At 33.8% G+C, this 19,134-nt stretch overlaps 1 long non-coding RNA gene across 2 annotated transcripts; it reads left to right on the forward strand.

The window, feature by feature from the left end:
* The first annotated feature begins 7,008 nt into the window (after positions 1–7,008).
* LOC134242678 (uncharacterized) lies at positions 7,009–12,772 on the forward strand. Of its 2 annotated transcripts, XR_009986902.1 has the most exons (3): positions 7,009–7,087; positions 10,625–10,700; positions 11,911–12,772. It is a non-coding gene; the product is annotated as an uncharacterized LOC134242678 (long non-coding RNA). The 2 variants fall into 2 exon arrangements; XR_009986901.1 differs by lacking the exon at positions 7,009–7,087 and having other exon boundaries at positions 9,752–10,700.
* Positions 12,773–19,134: the final 6,362 nt, after the last annotated feature.

Here is a 19,134-nt window from a genome sequence, read left to right on the forward strand (position 1 = left end):
AAACTTTAAGGTCAAGGTCAAAATTTTTACCTGATGTAAGGTCTAATCACTATGAATTATACATATGTGAAGTATGAAAGCCCAAACACCAATTGTTCATAAGATATGTCCAAGGTTAAAGATTTAGTTTTTTGTTAAAGTGGGTCAAAATCTATGGTCAAGGTCAAGAGGTCAAATTTTGTGATACCCAAAGAAAAATCAAGTCAAAAGGAATACCCCTGTAAAATAAGAAAGCCATATAGCACCCCATCCAATAAAACATTATGGGTAAAGTTAGTTTTTGTTGACAAAGACAAACAGATAAACGGACAGATGGACATACAGAACAAAATATATACCACTGGATCTTGATTACAGGGGCATAAAAATTAACAATAAACTTACATGGTAATATGCATATTACAAGGACGATAGCTCTCGCTATCTCCTTTCATTTTGAATGAATTTACAAGTTATTTCCCTTGATTGCATTAAAGAATAAATTAAAACATTACTTTTGAAAATCAATCTTATTCATATATATAATATTATGTAATACATACATTTCGATGCAACTATTTCACATTACATTTACGTATGATAAAAACATATACTTTACATGATTATCCAATAATCACCTGTTTCACTGGCGGATTTAGAGGGGGACCATCCCCCCCCCCTTCTTTGTGTCCAAAATATGCATAAGATTTTATAAATCTGTGGCTGTGGGCCCCTACCCCGACCCCAAACTGCCCCCTTCAAGATTTTTTGCTCCGTCACTGTGTTTATGGGGCGAGGCAAACTCAGTAAAGCTGCATGAATATGTCTGGTATACCATACATACATACATACATACATACATACATACATACAAACATACAAACATACATACATACATAGTTACATACATACCAATAATCTGTTAGGTTTCAGGTTGGTCAGGATGGTTCTAATATGACAGACTTCATAATAGATACAGTAAGCTTAACATGTACACTAATTAGAGCTTTCCTCAAAGAAACCTGTCTTTTTGATGAACAAAGGCAGTTCACCAATAGCGGGAAAAATTCTAAAGTAAGCCTATTGGTTCTTCAAACCACATGACATGTATCACATGTCTGAATTTGGCCAAATAGGTAAAATAGCCATAGGCATTATATACCGATTGAAAGAGCAACGATCAATCAATAGCCCAAGAGAATAGAGCAATACATGAATGTGTATTCAATTGTGTTTCAACTCAGATCAATGGCGGTCCACGAACGGGTTTAGAAGGGGGTCAAGCTCCCCCCTTTTAATGTCCAAAATATAAAAAAAAATTAATAAATTAATTTTTTGGTGTTATTGTGCGCCCCTCCTCCGACCCCCCCCCCCATTTACAAGATTCCTGGATCCACCACTGATATAGAATAGAATTTATTACCAAATCAGGGCCCATTGGGTATAAACATATGCGCTGCAACATATACATAAAATATTTGGGGTATTCCCCAACTTGTATGTCTTTCCTATCAATCAAGCAACCATTTCCCTCTTGTGTGTTTGTATATTGTATTTCATGTGTATGATTATAACCATTATACGAGGAAAAGTTCGTGGACTGAGGCGATAAAATTAGTACTATATGCAGTCTGTGCTTTCAAAATTTATAAGGAACATAAAATAACAAAAAATAAAGAAATGTTGAAAATTTTATTTTGCTAAGTTCATTATTTGCAAAATTATCATAAAATAAAAACGCCATTATATGATCACCCGACGCTGTCGCCGTTTAGTTTCAGGTGTCCGACAACGTCAATGTTTTTCAATACATATGTTCTCCTACCTCATACTAGTACACTTATTTTAATGAGATTCCCTGGAGCTGAGTAAGTTCATAAATCCGCCTTATTTGTATGGCTTTAAAATTACATGAATAGCGGCTTTCAATGCATATGGTATTGCAAATGGATTACTGCATTGGAAGAGATCCTGGCTTGATTGTGCCAGCGTATTTTACTTTTTGAAGTTCAATATCCTCAACACGATCACTGTCATTTTTTGACGTGATTGATTTTTCACATCTTGACTACAAATCGACATTAATTGTGCATCCCTTTTCTCTGTGAATCTATTCTGGCATTAAAAGACAAGTACTCAGGGTGCACATATTATTTCTCTGTAGCCAGTGTAAACAATTCTCAGGTCTATACCAGTTTTTACAGGGGAAAATCTATATAGAATGTTGGAAATGGAAACCCCTCCCCCTTTCTGACGTCATTTTCAAAGCCTTGTTTGTTTAAACACTCCATGTAAAGTTTTCGATAAAATTTTACAAAACTTCCAGAATGAAATAAAAATTTTACATTTTATGGAACAATTGTATCCCAAAACATACCTGAATTAACGGGACTTTTTGATGTCAAATGTTCATATCAAAAGAGTTTTTCTCATTTACACTTAGGTCGCAAAAACGTCGTGTTCGAGGTTGCGCCGCCTTAACAAACCATTGCTAACAAAAACATTACTTATTTATTAATTAATAAAATTGATGATTTGTGCGTTATTCTTATGATAGAAAAGATGATGCTTACTAGACATTTTAAAATTATGGGCAGCGGAAAGGGCAAAAATTACCATAATGAGAAAACAAACAATTATTTTAATTTCAATGACCATAAAAACTGAACAAATGATATACAATGCATAATCAACAGACCTTTTCGCAGAAAAAATATACATTAAAGCAAAACCAACGACCACGTAGTAGCAAACATATATGAATGCAAAACCAACTGCAGTACAAACGTACAAAAAAAACAAACATAACACGATATGTTAAGAATCTTAAGGTAGGATTCTTCTCACACAAAACTGTATTTGAATTAATGAAATTTTCACAGAATTAAGAAGACAATATTACTAAGTGATGGTACTAGTTAGATTAGTTTTGGCCATTTTATATCAGAGTCAAGGTCAGTTCAAGGTCACATTTTCACTGGTCATTAAGAATAAAAATAACTGCATCCAATCATGAGATTGGGTCTTCTATTTCAAAAGATTAAATGTTTTTCTTTTTTCATAAAAAGATATAACCATATAGGATCTATAAGATGGAATTACCAAATTGACACAAATTAGTTTTTAAAAAATGGATTTTGGCTAATCCGAATTTTCTCTGTTTTTCTTGAAAATGTGTGAGTTAATGCACCTACATGTAACTATGGAAAGCAAACAGGTTCAAATTTCCAAATATGTAATTCATTAAATGTACACATTGAAACGTCCATTTAATTTGTAAATTGTAAATCCTAATTATATAATTTGTCGATTGTTCTATCACAATTTGTTAATTGTATATCATTCAGCATAACTTATTATTGTTTGCAATTAAGTGTGAAGTTTTACGTTACGTCACGACCTATTTGACAGCTGCGCTCAAGGTAAATAGTACACGCCTCCTAACCGCAAGCTTAACGACTGGAACTTTCTTCTTATCCCTGATTGGTTGCTCGTGCAACAGACTATTTCCGTGTCAATGTTGATGATCAATCACGTTTACTCTGGATGCATCTGACGAAAAAGATCGTGACGTAATACAAAACTTCACAGTTAACTGCAAACAATAATACAAAATGTAAATGCAAGTTATATCAGTGATCACGTATAATTCGTAGACTTGCGATTTGTCAACTTATGTGAAATGTAAATTGTACTTTCCTGATTTGTAAATTATGCAAGGTTGCATATTAAGGTAGGATTCTTCTCTGGTTTCTGACTAAATGAAACATTCAAAGGATATTTGCTTATATGTCTTACATATTGAGGTGTTAGGAATCTAAAAGACCATATTTTTCTTTCCTCATCAGAAATGTACAACTTTAAATAGAAATGATAAACTGCGTTTGAAAACTAGAAGGGACTATATTTTTGGCGGAATGGTGGCGTATGAAAATATCTTCTTTTCTGCCTCTCAAAATTATCGTAGAATAATGAATTTAGTTATAACTTTTACACAATCGAAGACTTGGAGAAATTTTCAAATGTAAGTTAAATTAATAATGAGGGACTAATCTTTCAAAATATATCAAATAACTATGATATTTCAAACAAACTAGAACTTTGTTAGCTTTTAAACGCTTCCTATCAAAGTGCAGATTTGAGCCAAAAATCCATAAAAAGTATTTTTTCTCTCTTAGTAAACGATCAAAACTTTTTGTTTTTGTATCATTTTGTACATTTATAAGACTACTTTATTATATGTGAAAATAAGAAAAAGTTAAATATAGGAAGCATATGAAAATAACTAATATATCCCAAAAAATTAAGAAAAACAGAGAAAATTCGGATTAGCCAATATCCAGTTAAGTTAAATAATTTGTGTAAATTTGGTAATATCATGTTATAGACCCGATATAGTAATATGTTTTTATGCAAAAAGAACAATCATTAAACTTTTGAAATAGAAGTAGGTATCACGTGATTGGCAACAGTATTTATTTATTCTTAATGTCAAGGAAAAAGATAATGACCTTGACCTGACCTTGCCTCTAATATAAAACGGTCAAATTTAATTTCACTGATACTATCACTTACTGATATTGTCTTCTTGATTCTGTGAAAATTTCATTAATTTTTAAATATTAGAAATATGAGAAGAATCCTACCTTAAGACGACTATAAGGGCGGTAAGTTATTTCGCCCAAAGCTAAAAAGATCTTGAACCAGCTGAGTAATATGCATGCAAATTATGCCTTCAAACGGTCTCTTAAGCTGTTTACAAATAAAATAGTTTAATACAGAACAGAAACTTCTGAATCTAAACACACAAAATTCGTTCTTTTTATATACAGAAAGCAGGCGCGGATCTCAGATTTTTTTCCAAAGGGGGTGGGGGTCCACCCCAGTCAAATATATCAAACCAGAAATTCTTCGATAAGCAAAAAAAAAAAAACTATTTCGTGTTAGTGATTGTCGTTTGTGTGTGTGTGTGTGTGTGGGGGGGGGGGGGTCCAAAGTATTTTTTTTATTTGCTTCAGTATACACATTTAATAACTTTGCAAAATCAGGGGGAGTGGGGGGGGGGGGGCTTCCAAAAACCCCTCTAGATCAGCGTACGGAGAGGTGCCGAGGGGACAGAACCTGAAAGCTTTTTAGCTCACCTGAGCCGAAGGCTCAAGTGAGCTTTTCTGATCACATTGTGTCCGTCGTCCGTCCGTCCAGCCGTCCGTCCGTCCGTGTTTACGAGAGTGCATTTATTGGGTATTTTTCATGCCAAGGCCAGAATTAAAAATATCTTTGTTTCCCCTAACCCGACCCTAAATTCTCAAGTTGGGTCGGTAGGTAGGTAAACAATTTTATTTTCTGAAAGCAACTTTGAAAATACATTCTAAAATTTAATTGAAAATTACCTTTATAAATAAGAAAAGTACAAAAGAAAGCGATTTGTGATCTAAATGCTAAGTATCATACATATGCGGTTTAAAAGCAAACTTCATGATTAATTAATTCACAACTGTTATTTAGTTGAACTTTTGGAATATCTTACGCCATTACCTTTATATAAATTGAATAAAATAGACAAGATTCTCAAATACGTAAAGACCAGACATACGAGTATATTTTTCAAACCTTCAATCAGCCTTCAGAGCTTATAGACGACCAATGTACTTTTTTGAGGGCAATGAGATTTGTAGTGGTTCTGGAGCATTTTGCTTTGGAGTTAAGAAGTAAGTGGCTAATTTTAAATCGCAGGTTCAAATCCCAATGAGTAACGTTGAAAACAGTCCTTCAAAGGGGACCATAAAAACTTATGTCCAGTGTCGCAGAAGATGGTTGCTCAAAAAAGACCTCCACTTCTTAATGGCAAAAAAATAGTGCTGAGTACATCTAAATTTGGGGCAATGGGGAAATGTTTAAATGTCGTCCTAACGTCCTAACAAATCTCGAAGAGATTAAAAGCAAAGAAAGAACAAAGTTTCAAGGGCCTAATTAAAGAAAAATACACTGGACGTCTCAGGAAGCTGAATCCTAATTTCAAAACTATTTGGAAAGAGTATGTTACATGTAACAATCTTTAATTGAACCAAACCGAATCTACAAATGATAAAAATACCATTCTCACGAAGTTTAACCACTTAATAAAGGCAGGAATATGCAGGCATATTTACAACAACTCCTATAGTTCAAAATGGCATATAGTAAAAATAGGATCATAGATGAACTGGTTATTAGATCAAAACTCAAATTTAGTACAAATTTATTACAATGTAATATGCAGTGAAATTGAATGATGTGTTCACTAGGTTGGCCCCTTACCTACTCATAAAGTGGGCCTTACCATGCATTATGTACCTTAAATTCAAAGACAGACTTGTTTGTTTGCTGCTTAACGTCCCTGTCAAAAATTTATTCACTCACATGGAGACGCCAAGACACCTCCGAAACACTCTTAATTAGTCATGGTAAATTTTAGTATCGAATTGCTTCAAGAGTGAAAAATTCCAATTAACTGAAAGCATAAGATTGAGACGTCGCCATTGTTCTATGAAGAGCTACTGCCCTGTAATCACATCTGGAGGTCATTTTGTTTCCAACAAATGATTGAAAATCACAGTAGAACAATGTCGGCCGTTCTGATGAAAACTGATTTGGATGAAGTTGTATTTTATAAAACTTGGTTAACAATAAAAAAAATATTTGAATCATTTTATTCAAAAAATCTTTTCAGTCGGTGCGATTTAATTGGGTCGGTCGCGTTAGGGGAAACAAAGCTATTTTTTATTTTGGCCCAAGATTGTACTTATTGGGTACTTTTTGCTTATTGGGTATACCCAATAAGAAGTGTCGCTGAATATGCTTAAAACACCCTAATTGGGTATTTGCAGGTTAGTACCCAACAAAACTTGGACACGACGATTTGTCCAAAAAAGTGTCCAAAAAAGTTGCTTTCACGGACGCACCGTGTTTTGTTGTTTCAGTTTTACTTTCGGAACTCTAAATTCTCGAGAGTTCCGAAAATCAACTTCCGTTGATCCTGATCATAGCAACGTTTGTTTTCATGGAAAAAAAATATGGCGACTAAGAAACACTTAATGTCAACAAGATTTTCTGATTGACAAGAGAAAAGGTAAGTTTATTCGATTAATATCTATCCATTGCTGGGTTCTTGTTTAAGGAAAATAGATTTTAATGTAATTTTGAAAACAATTGTGCACAAAATTAAAATAGATATATCGGAACAATTAATCCTAAGTTGCACTTGTTTGTATTTTGAATTTTCTCTGTCTTTTTAACTCTCTTGAGGGCGAGAAGTATTTAGTAAATGATCGTATATTGTTAGATAATCTTTAATAAATCGAAAGTGTTTATTATTTAATTTTATATCATAACCAACTAAGTATGTTTTGACAATGTATATTGGAAAGGGAAATGAAAAATTTAACAATCGTGTGTTCATAAATCAGCTGTAAATTATCGGTTCATGTAGACAGTATTACAATCGCAAAGTGAGCTGAGATGATGATAAATGGGATTATTGACAACAACTAAATAATTGTATGTAAGTTTATCTCATCTGATATGTAACTTAAGAGATTCATTGTATTACTGAAAAACTTTCAGTCAAAACAGTCTTCTTTCTGTCTTTGATTTTGACTCAAATCAAAAAAGTGCTAAATGTAAAGCAAACTAGCATGGCGCTGTGCCATGCCCTTTTTTCTCGGCGCCATGCCTCTTTTTCCAGCGCCATGCCCTTATTTCCTAACCCAAAATTAATAAATATGCCCAGTTTAGGCAATATTCCTTTGCTGTTCTGTTTATTCAGTGCATGCTGATAATCCCTTTGTTTAAACAACGACAGGAAATCACTTCACGCTTGAACGCACGCACACAGCCACCTGGCTAATTAACATGCCTCAGGCTGTCAGGGTAGAGGATTTAACTTGAGAAACTGTCATTTGATTGCATTGATTATGCAAGAATTAGCCCAAGACCAAAGATAAATAAACTTGTAAATTATTAACTAATAAAAATCAGGATCGTTTTTTATAAACCGAAAGTAGAATAAAACACATAATACAACTTGAAGAAAAAACGGATATTTTATCTGAATAAAATACTTACAGTGTACCAAAAAACTGAATGTGATGTGATAAAAAGGCTTAAAAACAACAAACTAAGTTAGTTTCTTTGATTGAACTGATAGATTTGACAAGCTGAGGGTCAAAGTTTCTGATTAAAGCCAGAGTTTTTAAAAAAAAAAAAAAAACAAATTATGCATGGCAGTAAGACCAATTTTCACATGATCCTGTTGGTAGAATATTTTCCAAGTAAAGAGAATGGTCTCTACATGTATTTTTCAAAATGCCCACCCCCCCTTCCCTGAAAAAAAGTATTTTCCTTTAATCTTTAAATTGACTGTACTTGTAAACAAATAACAGTCCAAGCAGGTAAAAAAACAATCATAACATTGCACCTGTTTCAGCTAGATTAATACCATTACTTTCTCAAGTGTAACCTACAACTTTTTTGATTAAAGAATTTGGATGTAAATGCCTTTTTTATATTCTTTTTGTTTCTGAATCAGTAATTAAAACATTGTTTAAAAAAAAAAGAATGGAATACAGATATATGAATTTATCTTTCAATAACTTGTTTTAAATAAAGATTTCAATATGAAAGAATATTAAAAGTAATCAAACATGTTAAAGTATGTAAAAATTTTAAAATGTTAAATATAATTTCAATGACATTAACATTTGTTTTCAAAGTGCCCTCATGAGATCCTGTTGCGACACAAAGTGCCCTTTTGATTCCTTGATTACCATGCCCTTTTTAGGGTCTAGATTTAACAATTTTTTTTTTATAAAAAATGAGTGTCTGCTTTATTTTGATTTTTTTTTAATTATTGTTTTTGTCATTTGTTTTAATTTAAAATTTAAAACAATACTGAAATTGATATAGGGCTACTATAACTATTTCACATGATGGGTGTGTAATTAGCATCGGGCTACACCCGGGGCTTCCATTTTTGAGGATGGGGCTAGTGTTTTTTTGAGGATCCTCTTGGGCTATTAGGAATTTTAAAATACACATGTAAGGCTTAAAAAAAAAATAAGTTTGTTTCCTGTAACATTCCCAAAAAATCTCGGTAGGTTGGAAATTCTTTTTTCTTTTTTTTTTTTTTTTTTTTTTTTCCAAACCTTTATATTTAAGATAAATGTACACTAAGTTGACATATTTTATGGCTACAAGCTATTTTCTTAAATTTAATAAATGGAACACTGATGATCAAACGAAGTTTTGGCATTTGTCAGAAAAAAAAATCCACCCGGGGATAATTTGAATGGGTCGGTCGGGTTACAGGAAACAAACATATTTTTTTTAGGCCTAATACATGAAAAGCACCACCGGTATTTTCACTCTTTTTTGCTATTAAATTCCCTAATATGGAAATATTCCAGACAGCATGCTCATATTATCCATAAATCTCCACAACTGCATCCATTTTGCAGTACTACAAGACTGATTTACTTAAAAACGATCTTTTATTTCCTAATTTGAATTCCCCCCTTTCCTTTGTTTAATATAGCAATATTTGCTTGTACATATATGCCTCACAGATATCTCATTATTAAATTATATACATTCACTGAATCAGCTCAATGATAAGTGTCATGCAATTATGTAGTGTTCTTTTATTTAAAGCCATATATGGCGTAACTGATCAAAAAATATATTTTTGAAAAATACAAAATTAAGTAGAAATATAGTTAATACATTTAAATTAAAGCTTTTCATACAATTCGGAGCACGGAGAACACCTCGTTTTATCTAATAATACGATTTTATCTTCTCTGTAATGTGTTATTTAAATCTTTTGTATTTTCTTCCAAGTCGGAGAAAATTCTGAGAATCCAAATTAAATTTTGATATCTTTATAACGCAATTGACTTAGATTTTGTAATTTACGGAAAATTTCTATCTTTATCATGTTTATATAAAGTAATGATACAAATAATAAGTTCTTATAATTTTAGTCTAATAATTTTCATTGTACATACGCCATATATGGCTTTAAATGATTCAAGATGAAAACAAAATGATTTTTGCTTCGTTTTAATTAGACGAACTAGTGAATGACCAGAAAAGGAATATTTAAAATCTTTTTTTTTTCATTTTTTTTAATCATTAATTTATATATGATTAAATTTTACTAGCGAAAATTAAATTAAACTTTAATTTTAAAAAGAATCATCTGTAGTTAATACCCTGACTTTTTTCACGATGAACTTTTTTTCAATGTTACTTTTTAATTTTTGCCTCTATATTTGGGCTTGTCACTTTTTACTCGGGGATAGTAACTTTATTGCCACAAAGCTGTGGATTAGTACTTGATTTCCTTTATTGCACAGCGATGACTATGATTTAATAGCACAAAAAGCTAATGGGTTTACGTTTGTGAATTTATATGATTAATGCTTACTTGTGATTTTAGGATAACTGGAGATAATGATTCCTTTTTTCCATTGATATTACATAAATATTTTCCTAAGTATTATGTTACAATAAATTGGTTTAGATTTTTTTTTATAAAAGTAATCAATAATTACAATGGAAATTAAAACCATAATCATGTTCATTGAGGATTTTCAATATGTAACAGGTCAAACAGGAACTTCAATTGTGAACATTGCAGAGAACACACTCATCAGAAGATGACCCTCAGAAATAGGACAATTGTAAGTAATCAGTAAAATGAACAGGAATACTTCATGCCAACCATAAGATTTTTAGAGACATTTTCGCTTCTTAAATTAGAAGAGATAGAGGGAAAAACTTGTACATACTACATAACTACTAGGCAACCAACCTTTAACTGCAGGAAAGCTTTTGGTATGTGCAATACAGCTACATAAAACCTCTTTAGTATTCATGTTAAGTTTGAGAAAGTACCTTAGTATTTTTTCTAGTGTTTGCCAACATTTTCATGCACACTGTTTGCTTGTTTGTACTATCATTTTATTTTAAATTCTTCAGATGCCCTTTACCTTTGCCAGTTTAGAATCATTTGTTTTAAGGGCATCTGAGGGTTGGTTCCAGAACTTAATTAATTGTAAAGTAAATACTGGGGTACTATACGGTCATAGGTTATGTTAATACATGTATAACATTTTGTTCTGATAGAGGTGGCATACAGGAAAAGAAACAATACTAGATATCACTTCAAAGGAATAAAACAGCTTCATCTTGTAGGTGTATTTTATTTAAGGATCACTACTTCATGTCTGATGTGCTGAAAGTTATTCATAATCTGTTTGACTGTAATTTTTCATATTTTCAACTTCTATCCAGCTTAGTCAATTTTAATTAAATTTTGTGCAAAGCATACCCCAGGAAGGGGGGATGGAGTGTCAAGTGTGTCTCTGTCCCTGTCAATATAATTTCAAAGCAGTTAGTAAGGTTTGGGTCAATTTTAAATCCTCTTTAGCAGAACCATTGGGCTAAAAACAATACTAATGTGAAAGCTTTATCATTAAGTGTAGAGATGTTTTTGAAGATTATGTACCCCTAATGTACTGATAGTGTTACATTAGAAGTCTAAAATTTGCAAGGAATAGGTGTAAAATCTTTTTAAAATCTCCTTCTTAACAATCAGAAACTAACATACTGTCTAATTAATATGCAACATCGTTTTGTGTGTTGAATGATGATTCCATTTTGATAAAATTATGGCGGATGGGGGTAGGATGAAGATGCAGTTAGACATAGAAGAAAAAAAAAGAGTTGATAGAATTTAGTTTTTCTTCCATTTTATTTATCAATACATATTTCTGAATAAGAAATATACTTCTACTTCTTGGTTGGGTTTGATCAACATAAAGGGTGATCTTGCTGTAGTCAAGAAAAACATGTTTTATACGGCAAAGAAATGCCTTTATCTAATTGCAGAATGAATAAAATGGACAGAGGCAGAACTGAAGGAGATGCATGAAATGAGGAATATTTCAAAGATTGCCTGAGCATAACCACTGCTACTGGATAAACATATGGCAATATAAAAGAGCAGGGTCAATGGAGGTATCATACAGTATAGGCCATGAGAGACCCTGAAGAAGAAAGTATTGAACAGAAACAAAAATAAAACCATTTTGACATTTATTGAAATATAGGATCAAAGTCTTACATGTAAAATTTGGGCATGTAATGACTTTTCTCTAGCTCTAAGACTTATAACAGTGATGATTTGATTTAATATCTTTATCCCGATTTGTCGAAAAGATTTGGACATAGTGCATCAATTATTTTAAAGTTTTGATACAACGAATTCATTCATTGTACTTGTAACTGAGTTTTCTAATGCGACACTGTTTTATCGGCTTCAAAACTAAGTTTGTGATTTCCAAACCAGATTAATGAGATCATGTAATATCTTTTAACATCGGTGACTATTTAATCCATTCTTTTACATCTCAGAAGTATTTTTATTATTACAGGGAAAATATGCATTGTACATGTATCTGTAATAAACAGGATTATAGAAATTTTCCATATAATACAACACAATCTTAGCAACTGAAGGCAAATATTTTATCAAGGGTGTGATCTATTTATCAATATGGTTTTCAGCATCTTGCTCTACCTGTAATGACTTGCTCCAAGTTCCAATATTTAAATTTAAATTTTGCAAACATGGTTATAAAATTCTTTAAAAGCCAAATAGTTTAGGCACAAAATGCTTATATATTTCCTATCATTTGTAAAGTGTACACTGAATGAGATGTGGAATGTTAGAATTAAAGTATTAAATATGTTTTGGACTTATTGTATGCTTATGCAGATAAATTTGAATTCAACTAGGGAAGGTAAATGTCATACTTATTGGGTTTGCAATCTAATGCAAGAGTATAAATATCCAAGACAAATTTGACAATTTTAATGAAGGGCATAAGTAACCCAAGAAGAACTGGACAGGTAAAAATCAGCTGTTGGGTTTTATTCTAATGTTGGGATGTAATATCCAAGAAGAGTTGAACCAATGTCCAATACCTATTGGGTTTTCTTTCTTATGAAAAAAAATTTGAGTAACCCAAGAAGAATGTCCAATACCTTTTAGTTTATATACTATTGAAGGGATGAAGATATCCAAGAGGAATTGGACAGGTGTCCATTACATGTTGGGTAGTATTCTGATGAGGCGATTCTAGAGAAACCCAAGAATTAGACAAGTGTCCATTGCCTGTTGGGTGGGATGTAGATATCCAAGAGGAGTTGGACAGGTGTCCATTACCTGTTGGGTGGTATTGTGATGAAACAATTCAAGAAACCCAAGAATAATTGGACAAGTGTCCATTACCTGTTGGGTGGGATGTAGATATCCAAGAAGAGTTGGACAGGTGTCCATTACCTGTTGGGTTGTATTTTGATGATGCAATTCAAGAAACCCCAAAATTAGACAAGTGTCCATTACCTGTTGGGTGGGAAGTACATATCCAAGAGGAGTTGGACAGATGTCCATTACCTGTTGGGTGGTATTCCGATAAAACAATTCAAGAAACCCAAGAAGAATTGGACAAGTGTCCATTACCTGTTGGGTGGGATGTAGATATCCAAGAGGAGTTGGACAGGTGTCCATTACCTGTTGGGTGGTATTCTGATGAAACAATTCAAGAAACCCAAGAAGAATTGGACAAGTGTCCATTACCTGTTGGGTGGGATGTAGATATCCAAGAGGAGTTGGACAGGTGTCCATTACCTGTTGGGTTGTATTTTATGAGGAGATTCAAGAAACCCAAGAATTAGACAAGTGTCCATTGCCTGTTGGGTGGGATGTAGATATCCAAGAGGAGTTGGACGGATGTCCATTACCTGTTGGGTTGCATTCTGATGAAACAATTCAAGAAACCCAAGAAGAATTGGACAAGTGTCCATTACCTGTTGGGTGGGATGTAGATATCCAAGAGGAGTTGGACAGGTGTCCATTACCTGTTGGGTTGCATTTTGATGAGGAGATTCAAGAAACCCAAATAGAATTGGACAATGTACACATGTTCAATTGTTCTTGGGTAGTTTTATCCCTCGTCATAATACAACCCAACAGGTATTGGACACATGTCCAATGCCTGTTGGATACCTTCATTCTGTCCAACATGTAATGGGCATTTGCTTATTATTAATTGGTCATGACTCAAAAAGGTTTCTCCTTTAATACTTAATTTTGATATTCAAGAAAGGTTGAACAGAGTCTTGAGATGTGTAGAGTTGTGTTTTCACAATTCAGTTTTTTTGCACTTAGGTATTCATATATTTTAAAATTAGATATTTTGAAATATACAGGTGTACATCCTTATTGCTAAGAACGAATTAGTTAGGTGTTACAATAAAAGAGCTATATCACAGAAATTGACAAAAATATGGGTTCAAAACCAAAGGTTTTCAGTCTTGTCTGAATTTACCAGTAAATATTAATATATAATAAATTTGAAATGAATAAAAAACAATAAGAAAAAACCCAATAAAATAAGGACACAAGGATTAATATCCAATAAGATTTGAACAGTAACTACCCAAATAATGCTCTCTCGTGTGTACACTTTTTTTGTATCCAATAAGCAGTATCCAATAGGACTTGGACTTGATGTACCCAATATATAACCAAATGTGTGTCTGTCCGTCCGTCTGTCCGTCCGTAAACTTTTCACATTTTCGACTTCTTCTCAAGAACCACTGGGCCAATTTTGACCAAACTTGGTAAAAAGCATCCTTGGGTGAAGGGAAATTTAAATTGTTAAAATGAAGGGACATATCCCCTCGCAAGGGGAGATAATCAAGAAAAGACAAAAATAGGGTTGGGTCATTAAAAAATCTTCTTCTCAAGAACCACTGGGCCAGAAAAGCTGAAACTTATGTGGAAGCATCCTGGGGTAGTGTAGATTCTAAATTGTTCAAATCATAACCCCCGGGGATTGGGCGGGGCCACAGTGGGGAATCAAAGTTTTACATAGAAATATATAGGAAAAATCTTTGAAAATCTTCTTCTCAAGAACCACTGTGCCTGAAAAGCTGAAACTTATGTGGAAGCATCCTGGTATAGTATAGATTTTAAATTGTTTAAATCATGACCCCCGGGGGAAGGGCGGGCCACAATGGGGAATCAAAGTTTTACATAGACATATACATGATATATAGGAAAAATTTTTGAAAAATCTTCTTCTCAAGAACCACTGTGCCAGAAAAGCTGAAACTTATTTGGAAGCATCCTGGGATAGTGTAGATTCTAAATTGTTCAAATCATAACCCCCGGGGATTGGGCGGGGCCACAATGGGGAATCAAAGTTTTACATAGAAATATATAGGAAAAATCTTTGAAAATCTTCTTCTCAAGAACCACTGGGCCAGAAAAGCTGAAACTTATGTGGAAGCATCCTGGGGTAGTGTAGATTCTAAATTCTTCAAATCATAACCCCCGAGGATTGGGCGGGGCCACAATGGGGAATCAAAGTTTTACATAGAAATATATAGGAAAAATCTTTGAAAATCTTCTTCTCAAGAACCACTGTGCCTGAAAAGCTGAAACTTATGTGGAAACATCCTGGGGTAGTGTAGATTTTAAATTGTTCAAATCATGACCCCCGGGGATTGGGCGGGGCCACAATGGGGAATCAAAGTTTTACATAGAAATATATAGGAAAAATCTTTGAAAATCTTCTTATAAAGATCCACTGGGCCAGAAAAGCTGAAACTTATTTGGAAGCATCCTGGTATAGTGTAGATTCTAAATTATACAAATCATGACCCCCGGGGGTTGGGCGGGGCCACAATGGGGAATCAAAGTTTTACATAGAAATATATAGGAAACATCTTTGAAAATCTTCTTCTCAAGAACCACTGTGACAGAAAAGCTGAAACTTATGTGGAAGCATCCTGGGATAGTGAAGATTTTAAATTATACAAATCATGACCCCGGGGGATTGGGCGGGGCCACAATGGGGAATCAAAGTTTTACATAGAAATATATAGGAAAAATCTTTGAAAATCTTCTTCTTAATAGCAACTGGGCCAGAAAAGCTGAAACTTATATGGGGTAGTGTAGATTTCAAATTGTCTAAATTATGATCAGTGGGGTAGGGTGGGTCACAATATGTATTACAAGGGGTAAATCTAGTAAAGGACAGAATTGTCAAAGCTTCTCAGGTGAGCGATGTGGCCCATGGGCCTCTTGTTTCAGTTTTATAAAGTAGCGTAAAGACCAGCCACGTAGTATAGGAGGGGGATGCCCCTTTCCGCTTTTTCCCGAACATAATGTTTTACTGAAAATTTAGTTCCAAAACCCATCATAATTATGGATCGCAAAATTGTCTTGTGAAAAAATAAGAACCATACCACAACCCCCACCCCAACTCCCGGGTTTTTAAGATAAAAATGTCAATTATTTTTTAGATTCCCCTTTCAAAACTGATCCTACATGCATGAAAACTATAGATTTTTCCCATGTTCTGTTTTGTGTGATCGTTGGGCCCAGGCAAGGAAGCCTTTTTTCTGAATTTCATTTTGTCTCAATAGGGATGATGGAATAAACTACATGTATATGTACCGATGAAAACCAACAAAATATGCTTCATAAACTTCTTGGATGTGTTTGGCTCTATCAAATCATCTGATTAATGCATACAAACTCAATGAGGGGTGCAAAGTGTAGGAATCCCCCTTTCTTAGTCGTGTGTAGTCTTAAATCTGATGAAATATTATAGAATGCATTAATGATTCTTCATAAACGCAAAAATATTCATCTGTTTTGAAGAAAAAAATAGAAAAACTACTTAACACGTGATCACTTCAAATAAAATCAATTAAAATTTTCCGTATATACAACCTAATGTGTACTTTACAAAGACATATATATGGGTCATTTTCAAGTTCCAGGATTTTTTTCTAAATGAGGGGAGGTTCATGTCCACTTAAAACGTCATGCAAACGCAAAATACCTATTTGTGTGTGTGTATGTCGGGGGGGGGGGGGGGGGTGTTAATGGACATCTCTCGTTGATAAGCTGTTTCAAATATTTATATGACACTTTTACTTTCCGAGAGGTCAGTAACTCCTGAAAGGGGGGTCCAAAGTTATTTCTTGATTGTTTTACTGTATAAAATTCATAACTGAAAATCCGAGGGGGGTCAGACCTTTCCAACCCAAACAACCCTCCTGCTGAATACTATAGTATCGGCAAAACTTGCATTTACAAACGAAGCATCGTGTTTGACAGGGGGGCAGCCAAGGACATTTTTTTTACTTACCTTAAAAAGTTACGAAAGCCCATTTGGCTCATTTTTCGTAGATTAAAAAACAATAAAACTTTCACTTTATATCGCGAAAGTTATGCGTTATAGCGCGAAAAATTGATTTTTTTTTACCTACGAAAATGAGCTCAATGGACTTTCGTAAAAAATTGACAAGCAAAAAAGGAAAAGTTGCCCAAAGTCGAAAATCCTATTTCGTGGGGAAGGGGGGAGGGGGGGGGGGGGGTTAGAAGCCAACTTTTTCCAATGCCAATTTCCTTCAGTAGCACTTTTTTGACCTACAATACTACATTTTCCTTCTATCACAGAAAGTTGGGGAGAACCAGCCTTTCAATTATCATTTCCTATACTGTAAGTAATATTGGCCAAAAAAAGGGGGCTGGCCCCCTCTTTCTGTGACGTGCCTGATTTTACACTTGTCAAATTACTTTGGATAGTTACAGTTAACAAATTGTGATAGAACAAGTGACAAACAAGCAAATTCAAAGAATTGTGGGAAGCCATGTAGCATCGATTTTTAAAGTGGGAGGGGCCAGCCGTACAAAAAAAATTTTTTTGACTTACCTGAAAAATTTGACAAGCTAAAAAAAAGGGGGGGGGGTTAAAAATCGCCCAAACTCGAAAAAATCCTATTTCGTGGGGGGTGGGGGGACTAAATTTTTTCAAAGCCAAATTTTTCAATACCAATTTTTGGGGCATTCAGTTCAATACTACATTTCCTTGATACAGTATCATTAGCTTGTAATACAGTGGGGTGCGGTGTCAGCACTTTCAAATACACTTTTGATAGTAAAAGTAATGTTGGAAAAAAGGGGGCAGCCCCCCCCCCCCCGGCCCCCCGTTGCTCCGTCCCGGGTGGTCCCCCCGCTTTCGGTGTCTTTGTGAGTGAGATGACATTTTTATGACATATTGTGTCTAATATGAACACCTTATCATATATCATTTATTTAGAAATTATCACTAAAGTTGATTTTTTTTAAATAAGGTCAATAGCGAAGGTCAAGGTCAAGGCTAAGAAATCATAGCATGCTAGGAAATATCTTGCCACAGGTAATGCACATGTCAAATATGAAAGCCCTATCTCTTCTCAATATCAGGAACAAGATGTGTTTGTGAAACACTAACCCCGTATGGCTAACGAAGATTAAACTTTTCTTAAATGCAAATAAAATATATTAAAGTAGGGTTTTCTCAAAAGAAATACGATTGGAAACAATCCTAGCACCACCTGTTCAAAAGTTATGGTCAAGGAAAAATTTTTGAAAGGTGGGAAACTCCAAGGTAAAGGGGGTTAAAGGTTTATTTCCTAAGAAAGGTCACAAGTAATATATATGTGAAGGATGAAAACCCTAACGCTAACCTTTAGTAGTTATGACCAAGGTAAAAAATTTTGAATATTGGTCAAACTCCAAGGTCAAAGGGTCAAAGTTCCTGGTATCCAATGAAAGGTCTTCTCAAAAAATTATATATCCCATTGTGAAGTAAAAAGCCTAGCCCTTAATATTCAAAAGTTATGGTAAAGGGTTTAAAATTTTTTAAAAAATACCAAATCTCCATTGTAAGGTCAAAAGGTCAAAGTTGTTGGTATCCAATAAAAGGTCTTGCCACGAAGAATATATATTTAAAATAGAAAGTCCTTGTATCTCCCTTAAAAAGTTGTGACCAAGTTTAAAGTTTTTGAAAAGTAGGTAATCTCCAAGGTTAATGTAAAAGGGGTCAAGTTTTGGTATTTTGAAAGGTTTTCACAAGAATTATATATGGGAAGTATAAAGCCCTGCCCTTCCCATTAAAAAGTTATGGTCAAGGTCAAAAGGTCAAAGTTGTTGGTATCTAATGAAAGGTTCCAAAAAAAATACATATATGAAATTGAAACCCTTTT

Source organism: Saccostrea cucullata, unplaced genomic scaffold (genome assembly GCF_032062105.1).
Source record: "Saccostrea cucullata isolate Sc308-1 unplaced genomic scaffold, CSIRO_AGI_Scuc_v1 ctg7266, whole genome shotgun sequence".
Classification (NCBI taxonomy): Eukaryota; Metazoa; Mollusca; class Bivalvia; order Ostreida; family Ostreidae; genus Saccostrea; species Saccostrea cuccullata.